Source organism: Anastrepha obliqua, chromosome 1 (assembly GCF_027943255.1).
Source record: "Anastrepha obliqua isolate idAnaObli1 chromosome 1, idAnaObli1_1.0, whole genome shotgun sequence".
NCBI classification, from domain to species: domain Eukaryota; kingdom Metazoa; phylum Arthropoda; class Insecta; order Diptera; family Tephritidae; genus Anastrepha; species Anastrepha obliqua.
In genome coordinates, this window is record NC_072892.1 from 126,738,451 (window position 1) to 126,753,004 (window position 14,554).

The 14,554-nt window shown below is 35.0% G+C and overlaps 1 protein-coding gene across 1 annotated transcript in view; it reads left to right on the forward strand.

Moving 5' to 3' along the window:
- Positions 1-14,554, forward strand: part of LOC129236036 (transcription factor IIIB 90 kDa subunit) — an 89,055-nt gene that overhangs the window by 63,177 nt on the left and 11,324 nt on the right. The window lies entirely within an intron of this gene.

Sequence of the window (14,554 nt, forward strand, 5' to 3'; positions counted from 1 at the left end):
TGCCATCTTGGAGAGCAAAGTCCGAACTAAAAGATTCACCAGGCTCGAGGCGCTTACAAAAGTCATTGCCTGCGAGTGGCCCAAAATACCTGCAAGTCACATTCGGGCAGCTTGAGATTCTTTTCTGGACCGTCTCAGGGCCATAGTCAAGGCAAAAGGTGGTCATATCAAGGAAAGAAGAATTGATTCTTAATTTTTTATTATTTTCACACATTTCTTACTTTGAATTGAATAAAACTAATTTTCCAAACTAAATTTATGGCCTTTTTAATTGGTTACACATCGAGTGCGGGACCCTGTAATGTATTACTTTTGGTACCTAATACCTCATAGGACAGCGATTACTTTGTAAGCGAATCAGCTACAAAAATCTTTAAAATAACTAAAGACTATCGCAAGCTAACTGTTACCAGTAAAAAAGCAATTACAATCCTATTATTTCTAAAAACATAATTAGTTATTGTATTATTTTTCCGAAGATAAAATTGCTGCGGAAATTATTTAAAGACAGTTGCTTAAACAAATGTTTTAATTAGAAGGCGTAATTACAGTGGGTGCAATGCACAGTTTAAGTGGTCATCTTAAATACAATGAAAACGTGGAACGACTGCGTTTATGCAGTGCTGTTAGTTTGAAGGCCGTGTGTTCGTATTGTATTTACTCATATGATATGCAGTTAAAAAAAACACGGGTATTTTGGAAATAAATTAATATTATTTTTTTAAAGGGGACTGCCTAATAAGTTAAACAGAAGATATTATTTGAATGCGATAGATTTACCGGGTTTGCTCTTTGACTATGGTGAAAAAGAAAATTGTGAGAGAACTTCGGTTTTCACGTCCATGGTGACGAACACACTTTGTATATAAGAAGGTCGAACAGTCTCAGAAATCTCAGACAACACTAGAACCAATTCTCGGATCGATGTGAGATCGCTGTTGATCCACTAAACTGACCTATCCCATAAGTAACAGGTGGTTGCGGCCTCGCTTGCTTGTAAACTTAAATTTTTGGAACGGAAAGGGAAACAATTTACGCTGAAAGATTGGTTTTACTATAAAGTATATATGTACATACATATGGTCGCTGTAGCCGAATGGGTTGGTACGGAATTTGGAATACGCTGGTTCAAATCTCCGTGAAACACCAAACTGAAGAAAAAGTTTTTATTTTTTTATTTTCAATAGCAAACCTCCGAGTATATTTCTGCCACGAAAAGGCTCCTCATAAAAAAATGTGTGCCGTTCGGCGTCGGTAAACTGTAGGTCCCTCCATTTGTGGAACAACATCAAGACGCACACCACAAGTTGGAGGAGGAGCTCGGACAAACACTCAAAAAGGGTGTTAGTGCCAATTATATATATACATATATATATAGACAACAAACGAGTTTAAAAAAGCGCGTCAGTCGTTTCTTTCTCGTGCTAACCGGCGCTAGTTGGACACACTAAGTCAAGTCAAGCCCTTCTGCACCTGATCTCTCCTTCCTCCGCTGTGCTATGTCTATGTCGTCATATAGCTCATACAGTTCATTGTTCCATCACCTGCGATATTCGCCGTCCCCAACGTGCAAAGGACCAAAAATCTTCCGCAGAATCTTTCTTTCAAACACTCCAAGCGTCGCTTAATCGGATGTTGTCATTGTGCAAGCTTCTGCGCCATACGTTGGGACGGGCATGATGAGAGTCTTGTAGAGTGTGAGTTCTTTTCCTCGGGAGAGGACTTTACTACTCAATTGCCTACTTAGATCAAAGTAGCGCTTGTTGGCAAGAGAGAATCTCCATTGGATTTAAAGGCTGACATTGTTATCGGTGCTAATGCTGGTTTCTACATAAACAAAGTCTCTTATACGCGAATTCGCCTACTGTTTGTTTGATGACGGGAAGTACTTCGTTTTTTCGCTGCGCTGTAAGCAATATTTTTAATTTTATTATGCAATGTTAGGTGGCAATGACATAAAAAATAATTTTAATTAAAGTTTTCAACATTTCGGTCTGTGTCAGAAAGAAAGAACCGGTTTTTTTCTTGTAACTTCAAGATATATTTCATTCTGCTTTTTGCTGCGTAATAGTCCCAATCAAGGGCTACGACGCCAGTGCTAACTCAGATTAGTGTCGTTCAAAACTTTCCCGTAAACGCAACCAAACAAAAATGGGTGAGAAGTACGCGAAGCGTTTTTGTAGGCAGTATTTTTACGCACGCTATCGAAAAGGCCGAAATTATCTCACGCCGCGGCTGCAAAAGTGATTAAAAAATCAAAAAAGTTTGTTGTGATGTGGAATCAGCGGTATAAAGTGTACAAAAATGTTGATGACTTTTCCGAGCGCGGCTTGAAGCGAGTGACGACAAAAAAGCAGGATAAAGTGATCGTCCAACTTTTTAAGCGGGACCCTTCTTTGCGACTACTCCAAGCACACACAATTCTTGCTAAAAAGAGAATAGATGGGAGTATCAACACCATCGAACGACGACTGACCAACATACCCTACCGTCCCACATCATCAAAACCACTGCTCTCAGAAAAACACATTGAGAAAGGCAAGGCTTGGGCTACCGAAAACATGGAACGCGATTGGAGTAAGGTTGTTTTCTCGGATGAAGCAACTTTCTGGGCTTGGGTTCCACTTAAGCGAGCTTGGTGCACGAGCCATACTAAAATCGTACAGCGCACTGTTTAACACCCGGTGAAAGTGAATGTTTGGGGTTGCTTCCCCGAGCACGGTTTCGGATGTTTGGAACTCTTCTCACAAAATTTTACCTATGAAAAAATGGTCGAAATTTAAAATCGAGGACTTTTGAAGTCGGTGGAAAAGGTGTATCCAGGAAAGAAAAATGCTTGAGTCTTGCAAGAGGATAATGACCAAGCACACCAAAGTCGACTCTGCAAGGCCTGAAAACAAGAAAATGGCGTCACAGTAATGGATTGGGCTTCTCAGTCCCCAGATGCAAACCCCATGGAAAATGTGTGAGGAACTATGAAAACGCATCCTGTCGGAAAGACAGTCCACGATTTAAAGCAACTTGTGCGTCAAGTTCGCAAACTCTCATCCTGTTTGTCGACGAGCTACGCAGAAAAGCTGGTTCAAAGCATGCCGAGAAGATGCCAGGCTATACTCGACAACGATGAAGACTGCACGACTCATTGAGTAATTGCTCAAAAGTGTTATTTTTTTTATAAAACTGAATTTTTTTTAATAAAATAAAAATTTTTTTTATAAAAATAATAAAAATATAAAAATAATAAAAAAATGTATATAAATAAAAATAAAAAAATTTTTTTTTGTTTTTATAAAATTAAATTTGTTGAATAAAATAATAAAAATTTTTTCTTTAATTTAAAAAGAACAATAAAAAAAATTTCTTTATTTTTTTTAATGAAATATAAAAAATGCTTCTTTAATTTTTTTCAAACCGCCTATGAAGTCTTATTGTCTGTATTTGTTTTTTTAATCTGACAGACAGTTCCGGATAATTAAATTTTTTTTTATAAAATTAAAATTATTTATAATACGATAATTTTTTTTATAAAGTTAAAATTTTGTTTTAATAAAAAAAAAAATTCTTTAATTTTTTTAAATAATAAAATAAAAAAAAGTTTCTTTAATTATTTTAATAAAATAAACACCATTTTTCTTTAATTTTTTTCAAACTGCGCCTATGAAGTCTTATTGGCTGTATTTTTTTTAATCTGGCAGACAGTTTCGGATAATTAAATTTTCTTTAATGCTATAATTTTTTTTTTTATAAAATTCAAATTTTTTTATAATACGATAATTTTTTTTATAAAGTTAAAATTTTGTTTTAATTAAAAAAAAGTTTCTTTAATTTTTAATAAAATAAAAAAAGTGTCTTTAATTTTTTTTAATAGAATAAAGAAAATGTTTCCTTAATTTTTTTCAAGCTGCGCCCATTAAGCCAATAAGGCTGTAATTTTGTTTTAATCTGTCACACAGTCCTTGTAATAAGCTTGCGTCTTTTGCGAATCTAAATAAGCTTTGAAGTTCTAACCCCGAGAGACATTTTAACCTCTCAAATTGTAGAGCTCTTAAACATTTCATTCGGGTTCTAGCTAATGCAGGACAAAACCATAGAAGGTGTTCTAGAGTTTCCCTCTCTTAAGGATTTTAAGATGTAATATTTTTATTTCCCAGAGTTGTAAAAAAATTAAAATACAATATGCATTTTGCTTATTTCTTCACGGAGTAGTATCCATTTATTTCTATCAGCCGATATTTCAGGTTATAGATGAGCATCGAACCCTGCCTTAATCTTATGGTAATCATGAAGCACCCGACTTAACACATGAGCTGAACAGTCTCGGTCCTAACACACTAGTTTTATTGCATTCACCTCTTTTTCAGTTAGTAGCGACCTTAAAAAGACAGCTGTTAAAATTTCATGATATTCTAATCATTAGTTCGTGAGTTACTGTGCCAAGAGTGCCGCTAGTTTTGTTATTTTCGAAACAATGCATCAAAAAGAATTTCGTGTTTTTATTTTACACCGTTTTTTGATGGGGAAAAATTACCGTACAAGCGTAGAAATGGCTTGAAAAGTGTTATGGGGACTCCGCTCCATCAGTAACAACAATAAAACGATGGTTTGCTCGTAGGGACACCGATGATGCACAATGCATTGGACGTCCAAATGAGGCGGTAACACCAGAAAATACCAAAGGACTACACAAAATTGGTTTGAATGATCGAAAAGTGAAGTTGCGTGAGTTAGCTGACATCGTAAAGATATCAAAAGAACGCGTGTGCTTCGTATTGCATGAGCATTTGACTATGAGAAGGTGCTCTTCAAAATGGGTGCCGTATTTGCTTACTGTTGACCAAAAATAAGAACGTGTGGATGATGCCAAAACAATGGCAAAACTACTTTTAGCGATCAGAGAAGCAATCAGCATGCAAATCACTAAAACTCCACAAGGAAGTTCGTGCAAGAGGAGCTATCTTCTCAGCCAGTCAAGCAGCTATCAAGGCCTTAGACTCCAACTTCATTTCATCAAAACTAGTCTTACAGTGTAGAGAGGAACTGAAATTGCTTAGTCATTTCATTAGTTCTCAACCAAACATCTCACGCATCACTGCAACCCATACAGGTCATTGGAAAGTAGGAGATCATGCAGCCAGACTCAACCTCCCCTTCAATCCCATCTGCAGAAGCTGTCAAGCGGAAGGGGTGAAGGAAAGTCTTTTGCACTACTTATGTTAATTTCCAGGGCTAGCTAGGGCACGACTTCGCTCCTTCAGTAAGCCATTTCTTACAGCAAATTAATGAGATCTCAGACATCGAGATAAAAGATTTGCTGTTATACTTGGACCTCATGAAATGGATCTGACTTGGAAACAAACAAAAAAAAAGACATCATCACACGAGGACAGTGGTAGTAAAACGGTGCTGGTCACTAATTAGGATTATTTCAGTGGAAATATTAAACCACTTCCACAACAACACCATGAATTGAACTTCGAATTACTCCAACATCCACCGTATGCGTCAGACTCCCAGGCTCCCAGCGACTACTGGCTGTTCGCAGACATAAAAAAATGCTCGCCGGTAAGAAATTTAACTCGTATGTAGAGGTTTTCGTTGAAACTGAGGCCTAAAAATGGTATTGAAATGTTATAGCGGCGTTGTTCCTGACGGAATTTAAGGGGGAGGTAGGGTTTAGCGCTAAAAAAAAAACACTTTTTTTGTGAATTTTTTACAGAAATATGGCTTAAGATACTTTAATAAAATCAGTTACATGTTATTGTACACCTTTTCAATAAGTTTTTAAAAAATATTAATAATAAAATATTGACAAATAAGCCCATGACAGAGTTTTTTTGGAGATATGTTTTTCGAGAGGTGCTCTGCGGTGCCAATCGGCATTCGTCGTAGAATCATCTGAAACTAAAAAAGTCGAATTTTTCAGTTAAAGTATGACGTAATGCTCCCCCCTACATTAATAAATTTTTTTTTTTTTCATTTTTGTAGTTTTGGTGGCAAAAAAACGTAAAACGAGCATTTTTGGCGAAAAATTTCGCCATATTTGTAAGTGAAAAACAACCGTAAAAAACAAAAAATAAAAAAAAAACAGTGTAGGGGGGAGGTATTTTTGATTTAGAAAACGTGTGCCAAATTTGAAAAGAATCGGTTGAATAGTTTCGGAGTTGTAATTGGCACCGACTTTTAAGAAGTCGTTTCGGGAAAAACGCGTTTGAAAAAATGACTCTGAGAAATTATCGATGCTCCGCATTCGAGGTAGAGTGCCTACAAAGGCTATAACTTTGAGAGTTCTGCTCCGATCCACTTAAAATTTTGACACAACATTCTTGAAATGATTTACTATAAGATGAGTGAAGAAAAAAATTTCGATTTTGTGACCCTACCCCCCCCTTAAGTTGATGATTAAAGCTAATTTTGAATTAAAAAAAGAAAGTTGTTTTCTTTGTTAGGCCAGGGACTTTAAGTTGATGATTAAAGCTAATTTTGAATTAAAAAAAGAAACTTGTTTTCTTTGTTAGGCCAGGGACTTTTCAGCCCTTGTATTAGCTACCTGGCCGACCGTCCACCTAATTTATATGAGCTTGTTTTTTTTTATTTTTTAAATTTTAATTTAATATTTTTTTTTAATTTATTGACTCCAGTTTATCCGTTTGCCATGAAATTTTAACTGAGTGGTTGTTGCGAGTATGTCGGCGAATGTTTACGATTTTATTTCTACCCGCTTTATGCGTATTCAAAAACCTCTCCTAATCTGCTTTTTTGTAGCATTCAGCTGCTGTGAATTCAAAAGCAATTTTTTCGAACTTACGATATTTTTTACTCATTTCTCATTATAACGCCAAATAAAGTAATGTCGATAAATAAATTAAATACATCTCACTTCAAGTTTACAAAATAATTCTGAGTCGATTGCCCAAATTTATTCTTCTATTACAATTAAAAAAAACGAGTTCAACAGCATCGAAATTTCAATGTCAATCTAAAAAACAATTATTCTGCATTACAAAAAAAATGTACCGTTAACAACATTACCAATAATAGCACTGTAGACACATTAAGACAAAATCGGTTTTTATTTTTCAAAGTCTTTAAATCAAAACTCGCATTTTATTTCATGTATTTCGAAATAATTGCATTTTAGCTGCTCAGTTTTTTTTTTTGCTGTTGCTGTTGCGGCTGCTGCTGCTTTTTCTGCTACGAAAAACAGTGACCCTGAAAAATTCTGTCATGTGCATAAGAAATTAACACACGCACACACACGCAGACACACACACAGTCAGCCACACGTAGAGATCAGCGATTAACTGGGTTTTCTGTTCTTTAGAGGCAAATCGCTTGGTTCGCGCTTTGGTTTCGTTTTACCTGCTAAAGTTCAAAAATTAAAAATAAATATTCAAGCGAAGTAGTGCGACTAATATTGTCCATATTGTCATTGAGTAGATATCGCTGATCGCTGTGGTTTGGTTTAGCATTGATGAATTTATGCATGCCCCGTGCGAATTGTGGTGTCAAAAAGTCATTCTTGGTTATATATTCTGGAAAAAAAATAAAGAAAAAAAGTAATTTGCGTAGTCTGCCTGAAAATAATGCCACTAAGCACATACGAACATATATTTAAGCGTGTGCGTACATATGTGCATGTGTGCGTCCAATGGCCAAACACTGTTGGGCAAGGTCAGGTTAGGCTGCGATTTTTTCGATACAGGTATAAGAACATGAAAAAACGGCATTAGAGTAAATTAAAAATACGTGAGCGTGGCAAATATTTCCGCTTGTAGAGCTCTTAGATTGGATTTACATTTTTTTCTTTGCACATTCATGCACACTAATGATTTTAAAGTTAAAATCTACAAAAAAAAATTGCTTGTTTAGCTTAAAAAAAAAACGGAAACACTGACAAACATGAAAATCAGTCACCAAAAAAGTTCACATGTACGCGTACATCTATTGATTTAGAAGAAATGCAATTATAAATAATACTGTGCAATAAAATAATTTTTTTTAAAGCCCAAGGTTGTAGGCCAAAAAAAAATTTACGTATATCGGCGGTTTGAAAGTTTACGGCAACTTAAACAAAGCAGCAAAAATGATAAGACTAATGGACTTACTTACCTCCGGCGAACCTTGTTGTTGTTGTTGTTGAAGTGATTGAGTGATTCCACTGAAATAATCCTAATTAGTGACCAGCACCGTTTTACTACCACTGCCCTCGTATGATGATGTCTTCTTTTTTCCAGGTCAGATCCATTTAGCACAAAATTGTTTATCTCGCTGTCTGAGATCTTATTAATTTGCTGTAAGAAAGGCTTTCCGAAGGAGCGAAGTCGTGCCCTAGCTAGCCCTGGACATTCACATAAGTAGTGGAAAAGACCAATAGAAGTAGGTCTCTAATTACTGGCTGTAGGGTCGCCAAAGCGCTCTGGCCAAAACTGAATCTTAAAAGAACAAAACGTCTGTTTGGATTCAAGAGATAAAGTACCAGCGTTCTCACAGGTGCCATAACGGCTCACTGCGCGATTGACACTTTGACCAGTGGAATGGCTGTAGCTCAATGACTGCTGCAGGAGTTGTGGAGATGAAGAAGAAATTGAGTCGGTACAACACCTACCCTGTGCATGTCGAGCACTTGAAAGAAGCCGTACAAATATCTTACCGATTATTTCTTCGAAGGTCTGGGAGATCTATGTACAAAATGTCTCATTGGAGGGTAACAATTTCCTTCTTAAAAAAATCTAAGTGGTTTCCGCTACTTAGTTAAGCGATGTAAATCAAATGCAAGTATCACAATGAACCTTAGGGCCACCGAGTGTCTTAGACAAGCAACCTGGCAACCATGTATGATCATAAATTTAAAATTTACCAAACAATTTTTTTATACACGCAAACGAAATTAACTCTTAAAACATAATTTTTGTTTTGCCATATTTTTGGTTTTTGCTAGTTTTGAGCTTTGTATTTAGAGGCTTTTAGTAGAATTGTAAGGCAAATATTTGTGTAGGACATTTAAACCCGTTATAACCGTTTGTTATGAGTATTTTTGGTCGTTCGTCACAAAAGAGACAAAAAGGATCTACTGATTGAGGAGTTAATGTTCCTCGCTGTTTTCTTCATAGAATTGCTGAATATATCGTAATAGGTTCGATCCCTTATTTTCTCACCACATCAGTGATCGATATCTCGGCGAAAATTCAAAAAGGCAAGCCGGGCCGCTGAAATTCTGGAAATTCCGATACTGTAACAGCTGGTTACGAGCAATTTTGGTTTCGTTGATTCCGTTCAGAGATTTCTGATGTCAAAGAATATGTCGATAATGCCGCAAATATTGATAAAATCACAGAAATAATCGAAGCTGGCCGACATGTCAGTACTCGTAGCACCGCCCAGCAGCTAAAGATCGACAATAAAACAGTTTCAAACCATTTGCACAAAAAAAATGGATTTCTTTTTCTCCAAACTAATATACATATACAAGGTGGCACAAAATTAATCACCCTAGATTTACAACAGTTTTTGCAAATGGTACGTAGCACTTATGAGCTAGACAGCTGCAGTATAAAAACAGACATGCAAAAGAATTCGTAAAGAACAAAATAAGGATTTCGATGACTCAAAATAATAATTTTTTATTTAGTAAAAAAGTTATTCAAAAACAAAATTCAATGATTAATTTTGCACCACCTTGTATAGGTTACATTTTTTCCATAATATTGAGAACTAAAAGGCGTAGATCTAATATTTTTTCTCTAGAAATAATAATGGATGCACGGAACAGTAAATCAAAAGTATACAAATATTAAAAAGAATTAAAAAAAAAATGCATGACATAAAGAACAAACCAGGCATAAATCCAAAGTTTTTTTTATTATTCGTAATTAGTTGGACGGATACTGCATATATGAGAATACATAAAGTAATAAAGAGAAGTAGTTAGATAGAAGACGAATAGAAAATAGAAGAAAATAGAAAATAAATATATACATAATATATATATATATATATATATATATATATAAATTATATACATACCTCGTATGTGTGTAAATAGGGAGTGCAATTCAATTATTTAAAAATTTCACCAAAAAAATATCTTAATCATTTTATTATCTTACTTTAGCCTAATTAGAATTGTGGTATATAAAAATTTTTTTTTGCATATTTTCGAAATTACAATAAATTCACTCTTAAGAAAAAACTCGTAATACAAATAAACAAAATTTTAACAGTTCTGCGTCATTACAACGTGTCGTCGTCGACGCCGTCAGTCAAAAAAGCCAAGAAGCAAGACAAGAATCTGACCTTGAATGACAAACAAAAACGCACAAACTCGTCAAGGCATTCACTCGAGCGACGAATCGGCAATGCGGCGGCTGAGCCAACCCACTAAGCAACCCACCAACTCACCTGCACGTCAGTGAAAGAGCAACTGACTCAAGCAGAGAGACACTTGCAGTAATGTTTGGCGCAGCAGCTGCTTGCAGGCCAGTGGCCAGTACTTAGCCTATGTTAAAGTAGGAGCTGCGCTGTTGCCGCTTGATTGCAGCCGCTGTCGTCGCTTGCAGCGGAGAAAATCTTGAACCCGATCTTGAGCAAGTGCGCGGTCGTCGCTTGCCCATCGCCGAATAACCACACGCAACAACAAACAAAATGAATGCAACATTGCAGACTGGTTTCGAAATTGTTTTTATTTCTCTTATTAATGTTTTTTTGTTTGCTTCTCAATACATTTTTCGATAATCTTCTACTCATTCGTAGCAAAAACATACAAGGAATACACAAACAAGTGAGTCGCTAAAGTGGCAGCATTAAAAATGTAAGAAGAATTTGTGAAAAAAAGTAGAAAAAAGGAAGCTTGGTAAAAATTGCATTTTTTTTCGTTTAAAAAAAAAAACGAAAAGAAAAACAAGTAAATTCACTTATGCAAAGAAGCGCCTGCCTATTTAAGCGGATGTTTGCAAAAATCTGAAGGCTCAAAATGTTGTAGTGAGCGTAGATCAAAAGACTTCAGTAACGAACTTGTATTTTACTCAGTCAACAATTGACACTCAGTTTATACTTTTTTGTCACACTAGGCGGCCGGTTCGATTGTAATAAATTTGTGCTTTTTTGGCGCTGCGTGAAGAAAATTTCGCAAGTATCTTCTCTTAATGAAGAATTGCTGTTTTTGTTTGTCTTATTTTATTTTTGTTTGCATGACAATAACATATTTTTGTTCTTAAGCTACACAATTTTTGCGAATTTTAACCTTCCAAAAATGGCACGAAAATTAAATGCTCATAAGAAAATATGGGTTTTTCGTTTAACGCCTTAACGGCTAAGTGTGAAATGTTAATGCAAGTGAAAAATGTATGCTTTAGCGGACAGAAAACCAAGGAAATGCAAAACAAAAAATTTAATATATATAAAAGCTGAGGGTTATAGAGGCATTTTCGGTGAATATTGATGGCAAAACTGGCGCTATACTGACATATAAACCACAACCATTTATCGGGAGACTCTCATCACTTTCCTAAGCTGCCGTTATTGGAGTTCAATCAGCACACATTGCAGGTGAAGAGCTTCAGCTATCTCGCGAAACCCGTGCAACTTTAGCCCTATTGCATTCTGGATATTGTAGTAGGTTAAACTCCTGCTTCTCTATAATCGACCCCGATATACCCAATATATGTCCAGCATGTGAAGGCACCCCGCACGATACTAACCATCTTTTCATATGCCCCATCAAACCCACTCCTCTAACAGCTCTCTTCTTCTGTACCCAATCAGCCGAAACAGCACCATTTCAGGGCCTACCGTTTTTTAGTGTGAAATGTTACCTAGACAACTTTGAATGGTTTGATCGATACTTTACGAGATATCCACCGAGAAAATAATGGATTTCTTTTTGGAATGCTGAAGCACTCAATTGGTCAAGCACTAAACTTTCTCTAAAGCGTAGTATCACTTTCAATCGATGCCTTTAGTATAACTCGATGTTACTTATGCAAGTGCATGGAGAGACGTGGCTCACTAAGGGGTTAGGGGTAGTCAGAGGGCAAAAAAAAAAGATGATATTCAATGATTTTTTTTTTGCTAGTCAGTTGCTTTATTTTACAAAACTGAAAACATATATAATACATTATGATTCGACTTGACTTTAGCAAAAATACAAAAAAAATTAATAATTGTAAAAGTTATCGCTGTTTGTGTATAGCCCGTTTCTCCAGAAGTCCCTTGCGGTGATCATCCTAAGTCCTTGGAGATTCATCTAAAACACTGCACAACAGCATTGCTGATGATTGGGTTATGATACATGTTTTTAGTTCAATTTTTAATGACAATTTCAAATCTGTAACTGAAATTCCTGTATCAGCTCTATATGACTCTATATGACACATTTGACTTTTTGTAATAAAACACTATAGATTTAAAGATTATTTTATTTTATTGCCTTCTTAAGTTTAAAAAAATTTTCTTTTATATGATTTCCTTGCTGAAGTTGAAGGCATAGAACTGTTGTTAATGCTCCAATAATAGTCGCCCATCATGTGTGTGTTCCTTGATAGCGTTCCTCATCGTACGAAGGTCCTGGTGGAATCGCTCGCCCTGTTCTTCGCTAAGATCCCCAAGATTGGCTGGAAAATAGTCCAGATGGTTGTGAAGAAAGTGTAACTTAATGCTCATATTACATCCAATCCTTTGGAAGTGACCCATTAGTTGTTCGACGTGCTGAGAATAGTCAGAACTTTTCTTATTTCCTAAGAAATTTTGAACAAGCCAAACAAACTCATTCCATGCCATTTTCTCAATCAGTGTCATAGTGTCTATGGAATTTGAGTCTTTTATTAACGACCTTTTTAGACAGAAAAAGAAATCAATTTCCATTTTTGTCAAGAGCTTTAACAAATTGTTTTATAAGCCCCAGTTTTATATGTATGTAACGGAGGTAAAATTATACGATCCCTTGATACTTAAGGTGGGTTTTGCTTCGATTTTTTCGGTTAATGTCAGTTATTTTTACCATACAAAAATAACAGTCGTCGTGGTGGTTCACAGGTTCAATCCAGATCATAGCAGTTTCGTATCTAAATTTATTCATTTTCTTATTCGTCCACAAACGTTGAAACCCAACGCATGCTTTGCATACCTTTTGTGGAATCCAAGGCTTATTTTTCATTTCCATTGGGTGACTGAAGTAATTTTTGTACGCCTCATTTACGAACGATGTCACATTCAAACTGTTTTCTTGAAACATATACTCTCCGCAAATAAAACAAAAACTAATCCGCTCAATTATACAAACTCGTCTTGACGATGCCATAACAAATAATATTAAGAAAACTTAATATTTGTTTAAATATTCGTCAATTAACACTGAAATATAGTGATTTTTTTGTGATAGCTATAACTCGTAAACAAGAGCTGTTACAAAAAAAATGAGGGTATATGTAGAATCAGCGTTGTCAAATTAGTAAACATCAAGTATCAAAAGTCATTCATCAGACAAAAAGTGGGATTTTGTGTTTTTGTGAAATCAATCGGACACGAGAAATTAGTTTTATTAATAGCTAATCTTGTGCCTAATCCAAGCTTTTGTTTTCAAAATTAACAATAGGGCGGTCTCAGGAAATATTTTTCAGAAAGAGAAAAAACCCGACAATTAATTGTTTAACAAAAATCGAAATTTTTGAAAAGAAAAAAATGCTTCAATCAAGCACGAGTTTTTTATGTTTTTCAAAAGCAGTATACATTTTATTGAAATCTACCCAGCGGTTTTTAAGTTACAGTGATCACCAGTTCAAAAAACATAGTTTTGAAAAAAAAAAAAACGCATTTAAAGTGCAGCTGCTGCTAGCTAATTTGCTGTCGAACGCTTCGGAGCGCCTGAGAAAATGCAAAAAAAAAAATGCAATTTTTTGAAAATTCTGACTACCCCTAACCTCAAAGACATCTAGCGGAAAAAATCATAACTTTTTAACCACTTATTAGATAAAGATCTTTAAAAAATATAAACTAAAAAAAATGATATGGTTTGAAGTCTTCATTCTTTTTGATTCAAAAGCCCATAAAATGATTTTTAAAATATTTTACTCTACTCCACATAGTAGGTGAGGCTATATACATATATACATACATAAATAGCTTTTATACAGTTAAGTCCACTTTTAAGCGACTACGTCAGATCAAATATATTTCCTTAATTTTTTTTTTTTTGTGTTTCTTAAGTCTAAGAAAGGTTTACTCATAATTTTAAATTTTATAAAAAGGTCTTACGATTCGTACATTCGAACAGATGCTTGATGCATGTACGCTTTCATAAAATTATAAAATAATTATATAAAAATAAATATAAGCTGTGAATCCCCTTCAATAAAAGAAGTATGGCAGAATACTTCATTAAAAAAAAATGTCGAAAAATTGCTTAATCATTCATGCTGTATAATGCCATAACGCAAATGGCTGGCTATCATTGATTTTTTTGTTATGTTTTTTTATGTTTATTTATTATTATTATTATTTTTTTCGTTTGTTTGTTGTTATTGTGCGTTTCTCGTGCTCAAGGCTCCGCAACTTCCGTATT